The 18,115-nt window shown below is 38.4% G+C and overlaps 1 pseudogene; it reads right to left on the bottom strand.

Moving 5' to 3' along the window:
- Window positions 1-18,115, bottom strand: part of LOC134326286 (zinc finger protein 850-like) — a 226,344-nt pseudogene that overhangs the window by 1,324 nt on the left and 206,905 nt on the right.

The raw sequence follows: 18,115 nt of genomic DNA on the forward strand, positions 1-18,115 counted from the left end.
CTCATTATCTATTGAACGTGTGCAAATGAACTAGGTGGAGCCACAAAGCATGATGGGTGAAGTCAAACTACACCTATTTATCTCAGCAGAGAAGTGATTTACATTTAATCCTAAACACAAACAAGGAATTGAAAGGCTATTCTGTAAAGTGAAATGACATGAACTTAGATAAAGCTTTTATGATAAGAATCTAAGTCATGTAAAATGCTGTATGTATATTTGTGTGAATTAGTTTCTACTGTATATGAGGAACAATAAGAAAACTATAAGAGGAAACACCCACCTATAGAATTATCTGTATTTATGGTGTAGAAATATGTGAACTGTTGGATTTACTGAAACACTTTCTACATTCTGAGCAGTGATACGAGCTCACTGAGGAAACATAAAGATTAATAAAGAGAAGGAAACAAAACCTGAAAATAAGAGCTTTACCTTCTGTTTAAATCCTGTTAAAACAGCTGAGAATGAGAGCAGTTCATAACTACAGGAACACAGACTGTACTTGTACTCGGTCTGTTTACCTCCAGCAGCGACTGCCCCAACCTTATATGCAGTTGATTTGCATAACGACTGATCACCGCCCATTGCATAACAATGGAACCGGTGATCAGGTCCATATGCAATTCACAATTGGGGTAAATGTGTGTCTTTTTCCCCGATCATGTGTAAAAGACACACATGGCCATTGTAATTAGTGGTCATTGAGAATTGCATATGGACCTGATCACCGGTTCAATTGTTATGCAATGGGCGGTGATCGGTCGTAAACATAAATAAAATTGAATTGAAAAACAATATCAAACAATAAAACAACAAACCCCTTTCAATGGATAAAATAAATAGAGAAGAACCTGAAATAAAATGAAAACATTAGAATTTGAACAATGCAAACTAAACCTTTCTATAAACATTTACTAGGAAAAGTGAAGGTACAACCTAAAGCTAACACATACTAAGCTACAGCTTACAGCCACACCTGAATCAGATAAAGACAGACCATGGGAACCAGGTGATGATTGCAGGCAGGGAAGGAATGATTTGTTTTTGAGGAACTTGGCTTCCATATATTTAATTGTTTGCTGAATATTGAAGGCAAACACAGAGTATCACATCATGACCACAAGTTTTTTACTGATATGTTGACAGTTTTGAAGAGGAAATACAGACTACACAACAGTCTTAGACTCCTAAGATTATATATGAAGTTATAACTTTAGAATAAGTACAAATAATCATAAATACAGTAAAAAGTAAGAAGTAGATGTATGTGAGCTGGTGTGAAGAACAACGTTTGTTTCCAGATGTTCTCCTCGATTGTATGAATTTGTTAAATCACCAGCACACTTAATTTAAAATAATGAAGTGTTGATTAACCAAACTAGGTACTGGATGATAACCACAAATAATATTAAGCTATACATTCACATACAGAAAAGCACTACTTACAGTATTAATGTTGGTGGTTTTTATTCTAACATTAGTTTTTTTTCTGAGCAAATAAACTCTTACTTTTAAATAGTTTTATTTTTATAGCTTTTAAAATCTTATTTTCTTAGGTGCCTAAAACGTTTGCACAGTACTGTATGTGTTTCACATTTCCTATTTAGTTGTTTGCTAAAAGATTGGGAATAAAATATAATCACAATTATCTATCTATGTTTGCTTTTTTCTAGATATAGCAGTTGCAGGCAGTCTGGGACGTCTTAGACCGAGTTGAGGAACACAAAGGACTCGAGAGTGGACTTCCAATCCCAAATGCTAGACCTGACCAACATGAGTTATACCCAAACAGTGGACCAGACTGGCAGCAATTCAACAGGAGGCAGAAAAGGACTTGAGGGTGTGAGGAGTGCATCAACTCTGTTCCAGAGGGGAAGAAGAGGCTGGATACATCCAAAGTGAATAGAATACTAAGTAATTATCTTTTAGCTTTCTCATTTCATACTGAAGCAACCTTAGATGTATACAGTGTGGGTAGCAGTCATTACATTGTGGTCAGTATAACCAGTATAATAGTGCTGTGGATAGATGTGTTGTAGACTCTTAGTACTCATTTATAAAGCCAATCACTGTACATACGTTCATTTTATTTTCTACTGCAGCTTATACCATGATCTGTGGTATAACAAATGTTGTATCAGGGCCAAGTCAAAGGCTTTATAAAGGAAGAGAAGAAAAGGACTTGAGGTGCTGTTTTTGGATACAGAAAACTCTTTGTCTTTACTACCCACCCTGTTTTGTGTCCCTGATCCATCCAGCATTTGTTTATTTTGAGTAAAATTAAGACAAAGTTCTACAGTTTGTCTCAGATTAATCCTGTTATTGTGAAATCCTCTTAGATTCAAAATATTTTACATTAGTTGTATTAGATTCACTTCTTATTAGTCGTGTTGTACTTGTATTAGGTCATTTTGTTCTAGAAAAAGTTTTATTCCTTTGAACAAAATTGCATTTTCCATTATCCAAACTGTTTACCTTTTAGCTAACGTTACCTGAAGTGTTTCATTTCAGACTACCAGTTAACCTGAAACTCACTAGAAAATATTACCTAACAGTTTCCAAATTGCTCTCTACCCTAATCCAAAACTCATTAATAATTTTGCTGTTTCCTGTTATAGTTTTCTTATTGTTCCTCATATACAGTAGAAACTAATTCACACAAATATACATACAGCATTTTACATGACTTAGATTCTTATCATAAAAGCTTTATCTAAGTTCATGTCATTTCACTTTACAGAATAGCCTTTCAATTCCTTGTTTGTGTTTAGGATTAAATGTAAATCACTTCTCTGCTGAGATAAATAGGTGTAGTTTGACTTCACCCATCATGCTTTGTGGCTCCTTCTAGTTCATTTGCACACGTTCCATAGATAATGAGCTAGTACTTCATACAAGAAGGTGTGAATGGTTGGCTGATGATTGACCAATGCAGAGTTTTGAACTGGTCTTGGGTCTTTGTCCTCAGCTCTATTTAAGGACTAAACTCTAGACTTGTAGCTGAGTCACTTGGTAAGAAGGATCTTCTGCACGTTCTTCATTAGAAACGACCTGCTGGAGACACCAGCTTTGTTAAAGTAGCTGCCAGGATTCTAACAGGAAGGTAAAGGGTTTTCTTGTTTGTTTCTTTTACATTTATGTTGCATTTGTTGTTCTTTTTATTTTATTATGTTATTTAATATTATTAGGTTAATATATTCAGACTGTTTAAAATAGCTTTATGCTCATAATTGTGGTGTTTTATGAAGCCTTTTTTACTCCCAGCACACCAAAGATTTACACTTGTGAGCTAATTATTAGTCCTGTCATGATTTGCTTGGTGCAGGACTGATGTTGAGAAAGTCAGATCTCTTATATGTTTATTTATATCAAGTTATCTATAGTTCTTTAATTATTATTATCTGCCGTATTTATAAGTATTTTATCCTGATGTTCTTTGAATTCAGATTCTCACTTAGATGTGAAGTGAATTTAATGTTTTTATTACTAGGTGAAGAGTTTAATATTATTGTGGTATTAATGTAGTAAAAGTAATTCTAATTAATCGACTTGTTTCTTTGTTTCTGTTGCTTTCCAAGGAAACAGTTTCTACAGTCTTATCAAAGCATAAACATGAAGAACTTTCATCACTGCTCAGAGTGAGGGAAGAGTTTTACTACGCAGAGTAATCTCAAACAACACCAGCGCATTCATACAGGAGAGAAGCCATATCACTGCTCAGAGTGTGGGAAGAGTTTCATTAAGCAGAGTCATCTCAAACAACACCAGCGTATTCACACAGGAGAGAAGCCATATCACTGCTTAGAGTGTGGAAAGAATTTTACTGTGCAGAGTAATCTCAAACAACACCAGCGTGTTCACACAGGACAGAAACCGTATTATTGCTCAGAGTGTGGAAAGAGTTTTGCTCAACAGGTTAACCTCAAACAACACCAGCGTATTCACACAGGAGAGAAACCGTATTACTGCTTAAAGTGTGGAAAGAGTTTTGCTTACAGTTATGCTCTTAAAGTATATCAGCGTATTCACACTGGAGAGAAACCGTATCACTGCTCAGAGTGTGGAAAGAGTTTTGCTCAACAGGTTAACCTTCATAAACACCAGCATGTTCACACAGGAGAGAAGCCATATCACTGCTCAGAGTGTGGAAAGTTTTTTGCTCATGAAAGTAATCTTAAACAACATCAACAAACTCACATAGAAAAACTACATCACTGTAGGTGTGTGTGGGGTGTGTCCCCAGGTTATTCCTGATAAACTTCAATTGGAAAGTCTCCAAATCCAAGGTGTTCAGTCCCCTCATGAGTTATTCTATGAGGTCTGGATGAGGGGACTGACCAGGGTAAAGCATGGTTAAAAAAGACAATGAATATATATATGTTATGAGGTGGGGAGGAAGGACCCAAGGATGCGGAGGTTTAACTAAAAAGGGTTTTATTTATTAAATCATAAACATAATATACATAAAATAAAAGGAATAACAATAACAAAAAACACTTCGGGGAATCCCGAAGGCAGCCGGACGTCGGGGGCTGAAAAGGAACAAAAAAAAGCATACAAAAGAAAAGGGGAAGCGCGAGGCGCGAACCCAGGGCTCCTGCCTCCCGACCGGGAGCTTTAACAGCCTGCCACAGCGGCGCTAGTGGCAGACTCGCTCCCGGCGCTATTGAAGCAAAGAGTGGGTTCGCGAGATGGAACACCTCGCGCTGTTGGCCGAAGAAGGGGGGGTAACACCGACAATAGCTGCGTGGCATGGCGCTTTCTTATGCTGGCTAGAGCCATGCCAGCTACCGGGTGTGATTGATTTGCGGGTTTCAAAAGTTAAAGGCAAAGGCGCTGTCACCAGCCAGGGTGGCTGGGAAGTGGCCATTTGCTCATGCGCTCCAGAGGGCGGAACGTGACGCTGTCACCAGCGGTAGCTGGGAGGGGGTCACGTTCCTCTGGGCGCAATAATGGGGTCTCTAGGTGGCGGCGGCACGGCGGCTCGACGGCAGCTGATTCTTCAAAAAAGAATCAGCCAACAAGAGCAGAAGGTGCGACGGCTACAGCTCTGCACCTATCCCTTAAATAAGGGAAGGCACAGGTGCAGCCACTTCGCCCTAACGAGCTGGCCAGGTAATTAAAGGCACAGCTCGTTTCTGCTCTGTAAGGCCTGTGGCGTCAGGGAGAGATGGTACATTCCCCTGATGCCACAGAGCCTAACAATATATATATATGTGTGTGTGTGTGTGTGTGTGTTTAGGCAGATGTTTGGAGCTTAAGTGTTGTCCTATATGACATGCTGTGTGGCTACCTCTTGTTCGATGGTGACAACTTTGTGGAGCTCCATGAACAAATTACTGTAAGTCTTGAAACTACAATGCAACACCATTGGCATACACGTCTTGTTACGATTATAAAACTGAATCTATTATTTAATGCTCAGCAGCATGTTAAACATACAGTAAAAGTAACAGTAATGGCTTGTGGTGATGGTCTTTGATCAGATGTGATTGTTTTGCTCTGTGTTTCCTCAGAAAGGACATTATGACACTCCTGACTGGCTGTCTCCTGGTTCTGTACTGCTGATTAAGGAAATGCTGCAGGTGTGTGTTTATGGTGTGTTTAATGTGAGCAAAGCGGGTGTGTGTTTATCTGTGGGCTTCTTCACCTGAAGTTCTTGTATCTTGTCCTGTAGGTGGTTCCAGAGCGGCGTATAAAGGTGGAGCATCTGCTGGATCATGAGTGGGTAATGAAGGGGTACAGCAGCCCTGTGGAATGGCACAGCACATGCAACATCCACCCTAGACGTAGTACAGTGACATGATGGAGATCCACCGTACAGAAGATTGTATCTTTATTATCCTACATACTCATATATTTGTGTCTGTGTGTGTGTTTGTGTCTCAGCTGGATCATCTAGATTAGGAGAGCATCACCGAGATGGCTGTGATGTTCAGACAGTCCAACCAAAGCACCAAGCAGCTCGTGTCTGAGGTACATTTCAGTACTTGTATCTGCACCAACACAGATGCCATTTATTAATATTGATGTTCTTGAGCTCCATCTAAAAGAGATGTGTGTGTGTGTGTGTGTAGTGGAAGTTTGATCAGACCACAGCTACGTATCTTTTGCTCTTGAGAAGGAAGCAGCGCAGTAGTCCAGTGTGTAGCTGAGCGGACGTGTAAGAAATCCAGGTAACATTTCCACAATCAGTGTATTTTACCTGATAAACGCTGCTCTACATGCTCATCTGTCCAAACACTACAGCTTCTGGAATGTTCTTACATCTCTTCTTGTTTTATTTAGCAGGAGATGTCGTCGGTGCGACAAGGAGGGATGATGGTGGCGCCATCCAATCAGGAAACATTACATCTCAATTTCACATTTCAGTGATTGTTGCAGATCTCTCTCTCTCTCTCTCTCTCTCTCTCTCTCTCTCTCTCTCTCTCTCTCTCTCTCTCTCTCTCTCTCTCTCTCTCTAACAATGCAGTTTGGGTATCTGTGTGTGACTGGTTAGATGAACTCCACTGAGGTGCCGCCCTTGTTGATCCACACAGCTGTATGAGAAGTGTAGAACATGGATGACCAGGATCAACAAGCCTCAAAATCTTATAACATTAAATAATAGATAAATAAACTCACTGAATATATGAAGGTTTATGGATGTTTATTTTCACATTTGTTCGTCATTTTGTGTATGAAGTCAGTAATATGAGGTGAAAGAAGGCACAACGTTTCCTGACATGTTACAGAACATTGAACTCAGCAGTGAAGATACAGACAGTGGTGTATAGTAATGAAGTAATAATACTTCGTTACAGTACTTAAGTAGTTTTTTGAAGTATTTGTACTTTACTGGAGTATAAACATTTTCAGCAACTTTCACTTTTACTCCACTACATTTTCTAAAGAAATTGTGTACTTTTACTCCGTTACATTCGCTGTATGTAAACTCGTTACTCGTTACTACAGAATGAAGGTAAATGATGTGAGATGTGTGACGGACTGCACGCTGGTTTGGTGAATCTGCGCTTGTAAGTTAGACGGTGGTTAAACACATTATTGCGCATGTGCAAACGTGCACTAAAAGCTATCGGAGTTTTCTAAAAGTGTGTCGTTCACCCAAAGACCCGCAAATATGGAGATTTCAGAAGCTCCCCGTCCAACACACTGATGTAACTTAACAATGATTAACAAAGTAAAGCTGCAGCATCAGCGGTTTTTTCATATTATTAACATTGTTCAGATATCTACCTACCATTTTTACCGATTACATTCGAACCACAAATAAAACGTTTCACTACATTTGTTTGGAATTCATTGACTGCAAAACTCATGAAGACACGTCCATTATTTTTAAAAACTCACCTACAGATAGATATTTCCTCAGATAACTTCTGTATTAGACCGGCAGAGGAGATTCATGGTGCTGAGGAACATGCAGCACGTCTTTAACCCTTTAATGATCTCAACAAGAACTCAATTTATCCAACTTATTATTAACTTATTATTAATGATTTTTCAGCTGTTGGCTTCAAGTTAGAAATGGTGTTTTCTTAAAGTAAGAATACCAATATTTTTTTAGTTTAAGACATGCTATTCAGTGAGTAGATACAGCCCAAAAAGATTATTTAAATACAGATTATTTTACTCAAATATTTTGATTTGAAATAATGGTTGAACAGATCATTAAAGGGATAAAAGTGCCACACATGTTAAAGTCTCTTGAGTTTTGCTTTAAATTAATTATGCCAAAATTATTTTTTGTTATTGAAATATACTACCCAAATAAAAAAAATGGGACCGTATAGAAATTGCAAATAAAATAGATGCAGTGTTTCTTACATTTACATCGACTCACATTCTAAAAACGTTGGAACAGGAACATTTAGGGCTAGTAATAAGTTAAAAAAACAACTAAATAATGTCATGATTTCAAACAGGTGATGTGAACAATGATTATGATCATGAATTGGCACAAATGTTCAGATGAAAGGAAAAAAACAGGTTAATTGTTAAGGTGGTTTACTGGCTTAAAAAAAACAATCTTTATATTTAAAATGACCGCTTCCATTTATACTAACAGCATTTACTTTTACTTTTAATACTTAAGTACATTTAATATCAAATTACTTTTGATGCTTAAGTACATTAAACATCAGATACTTTTAGACTTTTACTTAAGTAATATTCTAAAAGGTGACTTTTACTTCTATTAAAGTAAATTTCTGGTAAGATACTTGTACTTTTACTCAAGTATGGACTTCCGGTACTTTATACACCACTGTTGGCATGACAAATAAGGACATTCGTATTACCAAAGCAAGTTAGAGAGAAATAATAAAAATAACAATGAGAAAGAACAAATATATACAGAACAGTTACATGTGCAAAAATATAAAATAGAATAAAATATTAATAAAAACAGTGCAAAATAATAATAAAAATTATAATATGTACAGTAATGAGGTAGTAATAACGATCAGTTTGAGTGTGTGTGTCTCTCTCTCTCTCTCTGTGTGTGTATAATTTTTATTGTTATTATTTTGCAGTTTTTATTAATATTTTATTCTATTTTATATTTTTGCACATGTAACTGTTTTGTATATATGTGGCAGAATGGCGAAGGGAAGGGCAATGGCAAATATAAGGTTGTTGCGACAACGCCACCTGGGGTAATCTCATCCACAGGAAATTCTAAGTCTCTAACTTTTAACATACAAGATCTCACAGGTTCAATAATACCACGGGGCAAGAGACGGTTTTCAATTTAACCACAAAGGCTTTATTACACATCACAACAGTTAACAAAAGAAATCAAATTTACACACACACACACACACACAGTTACCCAACATAAATACCAATAAATTAGAAGAAAGGATTGCTGGGGCTTACCAGGCGGCCAGGGCAGACCAAAGATATCAAGAATCTATTAAATCAACCACCGTGACACTACACTCACCCTGCAAAAAAAGAAATGTGAAGAAAAATCACTACCAAGGACTGGACTGCCGCCTGAGCCACAGCACCTAACCAAACACACAAAAACACAATCACAATATACCAAACAAAAAGCTATGCCAGACTGGTGTGAAAAGAAACAATTAAATGACATACAAATGTACCAAAAACTACATAAAGATATTAACTAATCAATTACATTTAACACATAAGACATGTTAAAATACCAGTAGAATGTCCTTTAATTAAAACCCATCGGCCATTTTGAAGACGTAGCAATGCCCTGTAGATTATTAATTCCTTTTACTCAGGACGGACACATTCATTAGCCGTCACCACGGCTATTCAGCAACCCAGTGTTATTACAGACAAGCTGAAGTCACCATGAAGCGACTGACATATCCCACTATTAAATAGAGCCAAAACAGCAGCATGAATCCAGGGAAAGCTGAATACAAACCAACGATTTACGCCGTTCTCTACAAGAAAGGCATACCACGATAATTTAGTACCCAAGTTAAAATAATCAAATAAACTAATATTCATAAAAATATAAACTCATACATACCACGTCGCGACGCTACAGTGACGCCCACGAGAGACCGGGGATCAAAGGCTTGTGCCACAGCTTGTAACACAAGTGAACTTACCGGCAGACAGGCAAGCGCACCCAAGAAGGGCTTCCGGTGGAGCGATGCGTTCCCCCATGGCCACTGCAGCCAATTACGCTATAATGAGCAGAAATCGCGTTACCAACACGCCCGTTTTCCACACACAACAGCGGGAGGCTAGCAGAATGCATTACCTGAATGGGGAAGATCGTGCACCTGGAACGGCCACGCCAAACAGATCACCACCACCGGAAAGAAACGAGGGAAGAGGAGCGACAGGTGTATCCACCCCTCTATTTATCTAATGATGCATTATGCCGCCCCTCAAACCAGGCACTCCATTAATTGGCACAGTGCCATATGGTGGCAGGAAGGGAGACAACCTGTCACATATTCATTTATGAAAACTTAGCATTCATAATATGAAGAATGTATGCAAACACCATAAAGACCAGGGTAAAATTCTTCCACTTGAGAGTAAAAGTTGTTCTGTGTTTATTAAAGTAGATTAAACTTGAATAAAGAACAAAAACAGATTCAGATCTGAGGTTGGTACATTACACCACATAACTTTTAATGATTAATGATCATATTCATACCATCATGTACATTTGATAATTGAAGTGTTAGGCTCTGTGGCGTCAGGGGTATGTGCCATCTCTCCCTGACACCACAGGCCTTACAGAGCAGAAACGAGCTGCTCATTTAAATACCTGGCCAGCTCGTTAGGGCGAACGGGCTGCAGCTGTGCCTTGTGCCTTCCCTTATTTAAGGAGGAGGTGCAGAGCTGCAGCCGTCGCACCTTCTGCTTTTGTTGGCCATTTTCTTTTTTCTTTCTTTCAGTTTGTTTGGCACTGCGGTGCCCTTTTATGTTTGTTTATTTTAATTCTAGGTTGTGCCGCCGCACTGTGCTGCCGCCGCCGTGCCGCCGCCACCGGGCCACCGCTATTGGGCCGCCGCCAGGTCGCCGCCGCCGCCGCCGTGCCGCCGCCATTGTGCCGCCGCCGCCTGGTCGCCGCCATTAGGTCGCCAACAGGTCGCCGCCGCCGAGCCGCTGCCGCCGTGCCGCCGCCACCTTGAGATCCATTAGGGACGCCCAGAGGAACGCAACCCCCTCCCAGCGCAAAGCGCTGGTGACAGCGTCGCGTTTAGCCCTCTGGAGCGCTGTTTATAAACGGCCACTTCCCAGCCACTCTGGCTGGTGACAGCGCCGTTACATTTAGTCGTTTAAGTCCGCAATTAAATCACACCCGGTAGCTGGCATGGCGCTGACCAGCATAAACTGCTGGAGAGCGCCGTGCCACTTATCTACCAGCGGTGTTACCCCCCTTCTTCGGCCAACACCTCGCGAACACCTTGAGATTCTTTTCATAAGCAAAAATCTTTCCACACTCTGAGCAGTAATATGGTTTCTCTCCTGTGTGAATACGCTGATGTACTTTAAGAGCATCACTGTAAGCAAAACTCTTTTCACACTCTGAGCAGTAATATGGTTTCTCTCCTGTGTGAATACGCTGGTGTTTTTTAAGGTTAACCTGTTGAGCAAAACTCTTTCCACACTCTGAGCAGTGATACGGCTTTTCTCCAGTGTGAACACGCTGGTGTACTTTAAGGTCACTACTTTGAATAAAACTCTTTCCACACTCTGAGCAGTAATATGGTTTCTCTCCTGTGTGAACATGCTGGTGTACTTTAAGAGCATTACTGTTAGCAAAACTCTTCCCACACTCTGAGCAGTGATAAGGTTTCTCTCCTGTGTGAACACGCTGGTGTACTTTAAGGTCACTACTTTGAGTAAAACTCTTTTCACACTCTGAACACTGAAATGGCTTCTCTCCTGTGTGAATGCGCTGGTGTTTTTTGAGTGTATTCTGTTGAGAAAAACTGCTTCCACACTCTGAGCAGCGATATGGCTTTTCTCCTGTGTGAATGCGCTGGTGTTTTTGGAGTGTATTCTGTTGAGAAAAACTGCTTCCACACTCTAAGCAGTGATATGGCTTCTCTCCTGTGTGAATGCGCTGGTGTCGTTGGAGATTACTCTGCGTAGTAAAACTCTTCCCACACTCTGAGCAGTGATATGGCTTCTCTCCTGTATGAATGCGCTGGTGTTGTTTGAGATTACTCTGCATAGAAAAATCTTCCCACACTCTGAGCAGTGATATGGCTTCTCTCCTGTGTGAATACGCTGGTGTTGTTTGAGATTACTCTGCGTAGTAAAACTCTTCGCACACTCTGAGCAGTGATGAAAGTTCTTCATGTTTATGCTTTGATAAGACTGTAGAAACGGTTTCCTTGGAAAGCAACAGAAACAAAGAAACAAGTCGATTAATTAGAATTACTTTTACTACATTAATACCACAATAATATTAAACTCTTCACCTAGTAATAAAAACATTAAATTCACTTCACGTCTAAGTGAGAATCTGAATTTAAAGAACATCAGGATAAAATACTTATAAATACTGCAGATATTAATAATTAAATAACTATAAATAACTTGATATAAATAAAGATATAAGAGATCTGACTTTCTCAACATCAGTCTTGCACCAAGCAAATCTAATCCAGTTCATGACAGGACTAATAATTAGCTCACAAGTGTAAATCTTTGGTTTGCTGGGAGTAAAAAAGCCTTCATAAATCACCACAATTATGAGCATAAAGCTATTTTAAACAGTCTGAATATTTTAACCTGATAATATTAAATAACATCATAAAATAAAAACAACAACAAATGCAACATAAATGTAAAAGAAACAAACAAGAAAACCCTTTACCTTCCTGTTAGAATCCTGGCAGCCACTTTAACAAAGCTGGTGTCTCCAGCAGGTCGTTTCTAATGAAGAACGTGCAGAAGATCCTTCTTACCAAGTGACTCAGCTACAAGTCTAGAGTTTAGTCCTTCAATAGAGCTGAGGACAAAGACCCAAGACCAGTTCAAAACTCTGCATTGGTCAATCATCAGCCAACCATTCACACCTTCTTGTGTGAAGTACTAGCTCATTATCTATGGAACGTGTGCAAATGAATTAGATGGAGCCACAAAGCATGATGGGTGAAGTCAAACTACACCTATTTATCTCAGCAGAGAAGTGATTTACATTTAATCCTAAACACAAACAAGGAATTGAAAGGCTATTCTGTAAAGTGAAATGACATGAACTTAGATAAAGCTTTTATGATAAGAATTTAAGTCGAGCCTCTAGTCTTGCTCGACTTGAGCCCCCATCCAGGACTAAAGGAAGACAAGCATCAAGGCTGTTCTCTGTTCTAGCGCCGAAGTGGTGGAATGAACTTCCTGTGTCTGTCCGAACATCTGAGTCTCTTGTTGTCTTTAAAAAACGATTAAAAACCCACCTTTTTACTAAACACTTAGGCTGACTGTACTTATTTACTAACATTTTGTTCCATTCTTTTCCATTTATAAAAAAAAAAAAAAAAAAAAAAAAAAAAAAAAAAAAAAAAAAAAAGCCTTTTAACAGGTTTTAGCAGATTTGTGTTCATTGACTGTTGTTTACCTAAACTTGAGAAATGAAATGTTCACTATAGAAGCACTTCTGTAAGTCGCTCTGGATAAGAGCGTCTGCTAAATGCTGAAAATGTAAATGTAAATGTAAGTCATGTAAAATGCTGTATATGAGTTTCTACTGTATATGAGGAACAATAAGAAAACTAGAAGAGGAAACACCCACCTATAGATTTATCTGTATTTATGGTGTAGAAATATGTGAACTGTTGGATTTACTGAAGCACTTTCTACATTCTGAGCAGTGATACGAGCTCACTGAGGAAACATAAAGATTAATAAAGGGAAGGAAATAAAACCTGAAAATAAGAGCTTTACCTTCCATTCAAATCCTGTTTAAACTGCTGAGAATGAGAGCAGTTCATAACTACAGGAACACAGACTGTACTTGTACTCGGTCTGGTCACCTCCAGCAGTGACTGGAACCAACGCCAAACAATTCAACTCCACCCAGGGATGCCAAGTCCAGCACAAATATCCAGCTCAAAGTCTGTCTAAACCCGTCCTTCACATGCTAAAACTAGCAGAACTTGTTCATAGGTATGTGAGCGCAAATCCTTATTAAAAACATTTTGTACGGTTTGTAATGAAAGCTTTTAGACAGCCGTGACACATTTTGAAAGTAACCCAATTTGAAAATCGCGAGAGTTGCCAGGTTCAGCCTAATGTCTGGTCTAAAATCAACCCTGAAGCTGAAACTAGCCCAGAATCCAGGGTGTCACAGATATTGGTGAAATGGCAAATGATCGATCAGTACTACTAGTGAATCTTTTATTATTAATAATAATATACTTTCATTTTACAGTATTTTTTTCATTTTTTGTGATGTATTTTGTTTACATTGGTATTACAGCTAGTAATATTTTATCATTAAACTATTAGTCATTTTATAATCGTCATTTTACATCCGGCCCGCGAGACATCCCCAACCGGCCCGCATGAGGTTTGTGGCAATTAAAAATTAGATGTAAATAAACGTACATCAAACATGCATTACAACAGGATTGATTTTGACGGGAACGCTATATCTTTAAATTACCGTAAGTTTTGATTTACGTGTGTGTGAGTGTTTCCAGCTTCACCATAATGTGAACAGAAGGAGTTTTTAACAAGACATGAACTTCTGAAGTATTTATTAACTGAAGTCAGGTGTAATGCTGGTTAAGGATCAGAATTTAGGCTCTAAATCGCTGTTACGATACTAAACAGAAATATAAGAACATTTTTACTCTGCCTACTTCTAATTTTCTGATTGTAACATCTAAACATTAACAGCTTATAAGAACTGTACAATCTACTGCTTCTCATAAAGAGTGAGCAGTCGTAGCCTAGTGGTTAGTGGACTAGTAATTAGAAGGTTGCTGGTTCAAGCCCCACCACAGCCAGGTTGCTGCTGTTGGACCCTTGAGCAAGACCCATAACCCTCAATTGCTCAGACTGTATACTGTAACTGTATTGTAAATCACTTTGGATAAAGATATTAGAATTAAGTTCACCTTATTGGTCCGGCCCTCCACAACAGTCCCAGTTTCTTATGTAGCCCCTTGGAAAATTTAATTGCCCACCACTGATTTAAACCCTATTTTTTTTCGTACCCTTAAACTTTAAAATAAAGGCCTTTTATATTGTCACATTTCTAGAATGTATTTGTAACCTACATGTTGTGTACTATCATTATGAAGTGGAATTGTTCTGTGAAAACAAGAGAATTCCTTTTAGTAACAATAAGAGATTAAGTTTTATTTGACTTTAAATTTAAAGTAAAATCATAATGTCCAGTTATTACCAAACCTTTTATTTTAAAGCCTGAAATTCTATCCTAAATAGTTCCGCCAGACGCTTTTACCGTAATGTTTAGTATACACACATCTTCACAAACAATGTGGGAGCTGATTTGACTGAGCATTTTGAAGTGGAGGCTTGACCGCAGTAGTAAATCAAACAGTTCACAGACACACAAGTGCAGAGTAAATATTTCTACACCATAAATACAGATAAATCTATAGGTGGGTGTTTCCTCTTCTAGTTTTCTTATTGTTCCTCATATACAGTAGAAACTAATTCACACAAATTTACATACAGCATTTTACATGACTTACATTCTTATCATAAAAGCTTTATCTAAGTTCATGTCATTTCACTTTACAGAATAGCCTTTCAATTCCTTGTTTGTGTTTAGGATTAAATGTAAATAACTTCTCTGCTGAGATAAATAGGTGTAGTTTGACTTCACCCATCATGCTTTGTGTCTCCATCTACTTCATTTGCACACGTTCCATAGATAATGAGCTAGTACTTCACACAAGAAGGTGTGAATGGTTGTCTGATGATTGACCAATGCAGAGTTTTGAACTGGTCTTGGGTCTTTGTCCTCAGCTCTATTTAAGGACTAAACTCTAGACCTGTAGCTGAGTCACTTGGTAAGAAGGATCTTCTGCACGTTCTTCATTAGAAACGACCTGCTGGAGACACCAGCTTTGTTAAAGTGGCTGCCAGGATTCTAACAGGAAGGTAAAGGGTTTTCTTGTTTGTTTCTTTTACATTTATGTTGCATTTGTTGTTGTTTTTATTTTATGATGTTATTTAATATTATCAGGTTAATATATTCAGACTGTTTAAAATAGCTTTATGCTCATAATTGTGGTGATTTATGAAGCCTTTTTTACTCCCAGCACACCAAAGATTTACACTTGTGAGCTAATTATTAGTCCTGTCATGAACTGGATTAGATTTGCTTGGTGCAGGACTGATGTTGAGAAAGTCAGATCTCTTATATCTTTATTTATATCAAGTTATTTATAGTTATTTAATTATTAATATCTGCAGTATTTATAAGTATTTTATCCTGATGTTCTTTGAATTCAGATTCTCACTTAGACGTGAAGTGAATTTAATGTTTTTATTACTAGGTGAAGAGTTTAATATTATTGTGGTATTAATGTAGTAAAAGTAATTCTAATTAATCGACTTGTTTCTTAGTTTCTGTTGCTTTCCAAGGAAACAGTTTCTACAGTCTTATCAAAGCATAAACATGAAGAACTTTCATCACTGCTCAGAGTGTGTGAAGAGTTTTACTACGCAGAGTAATCTCCAACAACACCAGCGTATTCACACAGGAGAGAAGCCATATCACTGCTCAGAGTGTGGGAAGAGTTTTACTACGCAGAGTCATCTCCAACGACACCAGCGCATTCACACAGGAGAGAAGCCATATCACTGCTCAGAGTGTGGGAAGAGTTTTGCTCAACAGGGTACCCTTCAAAAACACCAGCGCATTCATACAGGAGAGAAGCCATATCACTGCTTAGAGTGTGGAAGCAGTTTTTCTCAACAGAATACGCTCCAAAAACACCAGCGCATTCACACAGGAGAGAAGCCATATCACTGCTCAGATTGTGGAAAGAGTTTTGCTCAACAGGGTAACCTTCAAAAACACCAGCGTATTCACACAGGAGAGAAACCGTATCACTGCTCAGAGTGTGGAAAAAGTTTTGCTCAACAGGGTAACCTTCAAAAACACCAGCGTATTCACACAGGAGAGAAATCATATTACTGCTCAGAGTGTAGAAAGAGTTTTGCTGAACATAGTACCCTTCAAAACCACCAGCGTATTCACACAGGAGAGAAACCGCATAACTGCACTGAGTGTGGAAAGAATTTTACTCAAAGTAGTGCCCTAAAAGTACACCAGCGTGTTCACACAGGAGAGAAACCGTATCACTGCTCAGAGTGTGGAAAGAGTTTTGCTCAACAGGTTAACCTCCAAAAACACCAGCGTATTCACACAGGAGAGAAACCGTATCACTGCTCAAACGGCATCAGCATATTCACATAGAAAAACTACATCACTGTTAAGAGTGTGGGAAGTATTTTATTGCACATTGTGTTCTCCAACAACACCAGCGCATTCACACAGGAGAGAGTTCGCATCACTGTTCCCTGTCTGAAAAGAACTTTAGTGAAAGGAATATCCTTTAGGTACACCACACCAGCGCATTCACATAAGAGGATGACCTATATTGCTGCTTATAGTGCAGATGAAGTTTTACTGGAAGCAGCATTTTTAATAGACACCAGTACGGTCACACAGAAGTTATGATTTTGTGACTGAAGTCGTCTTGAAAAACACCAGCGCATTCAGAGGAGAAAATAAAATGATTTTCCACTACTACATGTACAGAAAAAGCTATGTGTACTTTCTTTTTCTACTAATATCCACTAGAACTGTTTTCGAATGTACATGATGGTATGAATATGATTATTAATCATCAAATGTAATGTGGTGTAATGTACCAACCTCAGATCTGAATCTGTTTTTGTTCTTTATTCAAGTTTAATCTACTTTAATAAACACAGAACAACTTTTACTTTCAAGTGAAAGAATTTTACCCTGGTCTTTATGGTGTTTGCAAGAATTCTTTATATTATAAATGCTAAGTTTTCATAAATGAATAGCCTCTTACTTTAACACTTCTAGATCTACACTCCAAAATTCTAGTCTTTAGATGATTTCCACTTAGCAAATAATGAACCGTCCTCAACCAGAATGTACATGAGAAGGTGTGAATGGAGGGCTGTGTTGCATTGTTCTATCATCATGAGTCTTTGTTCTTTGTGTTTATCTATAGGCTCCCTTGTTAAAAGAAATACTCACATTTACGTTTAATTATCCCACCTTATAGTGCAGGGGTGTCAAACTTATTTTCACCAAGGGCCACATCAGCATTATGGTGGCCCTGAAAGGGTCAATTGTAATTTATCCTGCTGTGAGTGCAGTCTGCTGTTTTTCTTGGAGGCTGAATTCTGTGTTTGGTGTCAAATTGTCAAATTTATACAGTATATTTATAATGTCTATCTACATTTATATTGTCCTCCTCTACCACAGACATGGCCTCATAACACAAGAGATGCACCGGTTTCTCTTCCTAAAGCACAAACTTGTATTCACTTTCATTAAATTTTTTTATTCTGCTTAATTTTCTCTTCTTGTACATGTTGGGATTATGTTTAAACATCATCTACTGGCGGG

This window comes from Trichomycterus rosablanca, chromosome 14 (assembly GCF_030014385.1).
Source record: "Trichomycterus rosablanca isolate fTriRos1 chromosome 14, fTriRos1.hap1, whole genome shotgun sequence".
NCBI lineage: Eukaryota > Metazoa > Chordata > Actinopteri > Siluriformes > Trichomycteridae > Trichomycterus > Trichomycterus rosablanca.